Here is a 4,258-nt window from a genome sequence, read left to right as displayed (position 1 = left end):
CTTTTCACCGCTCTGAAAGGAAACTGTTAACCTTGTTTACATGGAAAATTCAGTTCACAGACATGTTCAAAACACTTGACTGTAGATGGTGATGGATGTTAACTAGGTTTATTGTGGTGCTCATTTCACAATACATATGACTATTCAATCATTATATTGTACACCCGAAACCAAGATAATGTTTTTTGGTTTTTGTTTTTAATGGTGGGAGTATGGTTTATTAAGCCGTGCCTTAGTACGGGCACTGGGGCTTGCCCATGGTCCTCTTAATGTACAAAGCCTGGACATTCTGCCAGTTTTTCTTGAGCAATGACACCAGGAAGTTGACAACTAAGTGGATGTTGAACACAAACTCATCGCGTGTCACCTTCACGTGGCCAACAGCCTCTGCCAGACACAGCACCTTCTTCACATGGAACTCGATTGTGGATTTCACTTCATCAACTTCGGCCACCATGTTCTCATTGTGGGTCAGCAAGGCCGGTCTTATTCAGGCCTGGGCCCAGGATTCGTGGGATCTGCTTGATCAGAGACTCTGAAGACAAAAAGGCATCATCCTTCTTGGCCAGCTTCTTGCTGAGTTTCTTCAGTGCCTCGATGTCCATACGCGGAATATTCACGGCCTTCGTCACATCACTACGTTGCTGGTCCCCCAGAACACATACGGAGAACTTGGGGCGGGAGTGGATTTAAGCCGGACGGTGCCTGAGAGGCATTTGTCCTTCTGAGGGTCATAGTTCTTCAGGCAGATCTGAAGCTACACCGTCTCCAAAAACTTCCAGCACTCCAGCTGGTTACCCTGCAGCACTTCCCGCACCACCTCGTAGAGGGAGTCGCCGGAGACTTTGCTGTTCATGGTGCCTCGCGCTGCGATAACCGGAAAAGAGCAATATCATGCTATTTGTCAATTATATCTCAATTATATTTGTCAATTATATGTCAATTATATCTCAATTATAGTTTGTCAATTATATGTCAATTATATCTCAATGAAAAACGAAACAGAAACACGCTTGATTATACTTTACAAAAATGGTTGGAATACATATAAAATGTCAAGTTCACTTCCCAAGGAAGCCATATACTAAAGATAAAACATGACGTGGCAAATACCCAAACATCAACTGACTGCCAGATCCACTATCAGCAAGCTCCTTCCAGGAAATTCTAAACCTCAACTTCAAAGAAAGTGGCTCTGATGTGATCTTTATTTGGGTGTCTTCACTGAGGGCTTCAGCATCCCTGGTTTTTGAAAATGAAGATTATCATGCTCACACCTGTTTCTGAGGGTCAGGGGGCCGGGCAGATACTCGCGCCGCCCCCTGGGATCTTGCCAACACTCTTTGTCCACCTGATCCTACAGACATGGACCTGCTTTTCTATCAATAATAAGATTTTGAAACACTTATTTCCACGCTCCCAAAATCACTCACCTGTTTCCAACGGGAAAGGAGCCCTGAAAAGAAAGAAGGAGATAAGAGTTCTAAAGGGCAGATAGTAAGAGGTTTTGAGGACTGAAAACCCCAATTGGTTTCATCACTTTCTGGATTAAAAACCCTCACTGGCCGGGGCTTCCCTGGTGGCGCAGTGGTTGAGAGTCCGCCAGCCAATGCAGGAGACACAGGTTCGTGTCCCGGTCCGGGAAGATCCCACATGCCGCGGAGCGGCTGGGCCGGTGAGCCACAGCCGCTGGGCCTGCGTGTCCGGAGCCTGTGCCCCGCAACGGGAGAGGCCACAACAGTGAGAGGCCCGCATACCGCAAAACAAAAACAAAAACAAAAACAAACAAAAAACCCTCACTGGCTCTCTATTGCACTTAATAATGAAACACAAGATCTTCAGTTGGACCGCAGGTCTGGAACATTCCTGCAGTCTCGTCCCCACCCCCACCCCTGGCTCACCTGCTCCTAACTCACCCCATGGCAGCCACACTGACCTCTGACAGCTCCTACAGACGCCAAGCTCTGTCCCTCCTTGGGGGCTCAGCACACGCAGTTCCTCCACCAGGAATGTCCTCCCCTCCCGCTTTGGACTGGGTGAATACCATCATCCTTCAGGTCATATTCTTTTCCATTCCTGGGGTTTGCCTTATCTCTTCTTGTCTAAATTAAATCTTTGTCATTTTGTCTTCATAATCACACTTTACACAATTTGTCTATTTGTTAATTCATTTGAAAGGTGCCGAGGTTGAGAAACTCTAATCTGCTGAAAGAATGTCGTTCTTAGTTCTTTTTCCAAGGATTCTTTTGAAAAACGTTTTTCCTCCCTTAATCTAAGTTTCAGAAATAGTTGTATTTCTGCTGACCAATTGTTTTGGCTTAGTCTTAGGCACAAACACAGTGAATTGAATAAATGCTCAATTTCCATTTTGCTATTAGAGAAAGCTCAGAGTTAAATTTGTTACTTACCTGTAGTACTGTAAATATTCATAACTCTATTTTGTTTTAGCCTTATTTCTGGCTCTATTTTATACCTTTATCATTAATTTGCCTTTGTGTTTCTTGCTGTTCCTAACATGTAGTATGTTATTATTTGTCTAAGTTTCTGAAAGCTGTATTAAATCTTATTTTTGAAGAATCTAGGGGTATACATGAATTAAAGCATAAAATAAAATACCGTATTTCTAGTCAAGGACTCACTAAAAATTAAGCACATAAAAAGAATTGCTGTATAGCCAGGAAATGAGCATTAATCTCTCAGGTCTAGGACTAGAAATTAATATGAATCTTAAAGAAACAAGACCAATGAAAACAAAAAGTTGAATAAGATTTAATGTTCTAGGGCTGAACTTATTCAGAATCTTCTATTAAATGTTTAGCATAGTGACCTGCATATACTAGGTTCTCAATAAATATTTGTTGAATGAATAAATAGATGAATAAATTTGATTAGTTTCCATTCTGATAATGACTGTGAGAGGGTTTTATAAGAAAAATTTCTGGGTTCAAGAAAGTCTTCGTTATTCAGTATGATCTGTTGCTGATAATCAGAATTTTAGCTTGACCAATTTGTAAAGAAATGTGGAATTCCCAAAGTTACTGTTATTTGTTCTAGGAGTTATATGTCCATGTAACAATTATATACATGCTTTCGTACAGGGTAGCAGGCATTAGAGGGAAAGCTTATATACAGTATGCTCTGAGCATAATACTGTTCTAAGGCAGTCACAGGCAATCTTCTCCAAAACTCTTTCAATAAAACCATTATAACAGTCTTCTGTCTCAAAGCCTTTATAATGGCTTTATAACCTCTAGGATAAAAGACTATAATTTTCAGTGGAATTCTGTCATTCATTAAGAAAACAGAACTTATCTTCCACTGTAAAATGGAAGTTAACTAATTAGAGAAAACATTTCGGAAGCCAGAAAGGAAATGCAGCTTCTCCATACCCTCTCCATTACCCCAGAAAAAAGAAAACATCTTAACTGCTAGTAAATAGGCTTTAAATAGATAATTAGGATAATGAGGAACAATAAGTATTTATACCCATTTCAGTGCTGTTTGAGGATATGATACTTTGTACCAAGAATGCTTTGCTGTCCATGAGACAATAAGTTGTCAGTTTTATTTTGCATTGCTCTTTTATTCAAAATCTTGGTTTTAGCAACATGCTTACAGGGTTTATACATTGGAGACTGAATATGACAATGACTTTCTGTGTTAATGCAGGAGATATTTTGCAACTATCACTTTTCTTTCTGGCACTGTGAATCTGAAAACACTTCTGGGGCTCCCAGTAATTTACGATTGTCTCTTTTCTCAGAAAGAACCTTACATATTTTCTCTATAGACCTTGGACAAGTCCTTGAATTTGCCTCATTTGCCCATCATTCGTGTCTTACCAGTCATATGCCAGGTAGGCACTGGGCTAGTTGCTGAGAGTACAATAATAGGCAAGATACATGGATTCCCCCTTCAAAACCTAATGATGTTTAATACTAACAATTCCAATATTTGCAATAATATTAACAGCTAACATCATTTGGGCCCTTAGTATGTCTCAGGCTCAGTTATTGCTTTACATGGACATTTTCATTTAATCCTTATAACAACCTAATGATGTGAATACTTTAATTATCCTCATTTTACAGTTATGGAAACTGGGGATTATCTGTCTGATAGGAAAGATAATTGAGCAAATTATTGTTAAAAAGTCCTTAATAAGTGACATGATAGGGATAAATGATGGTATGAGGGCACAAAGGAGAGAAAAGCAACTTGGTTTAGGGAATCAGAAAAGACCTCTGTGGTAGGACCA

At 40.2% G+C, this 4,258-nt stretch overlaps 1 pseudogene; it reads right to left on the bottom strand.

Annotated features, from left to right (window-relative positions):
• Positions 1–232: 232 nt before the first annotated feature.
• LOC103090121 (60S ribosomal protein L10a pseudogene) lies at positions 233–856 on the bottom strand (annotated as a pseudogene).
• Between the last annotated feature and the right edge of the window lie 3,402 nt (positions 857–4,258).

The sequence above is a fragment of the Lipotes vexillifer genome, unplaced genomic scaffold, assembly GCF_000442215.2.
Source record: "Lipotes vexillifer unplaced genomic scaffold, Lipotes_vexillifer_v1.1 scaffold147, whole genome shotgun sequence".
Taxonomy (NCBI): Eukaryota; Metazoa; Chordata; class Mammalia; order Artiodactyla; family Lipotidae; genus Lipotes; species Lipotes vexillifer.
Note: the sequence above shows the minus strand (reverse complement) of the source record. Positions and strands in the feature narration are given on the sequence as shown.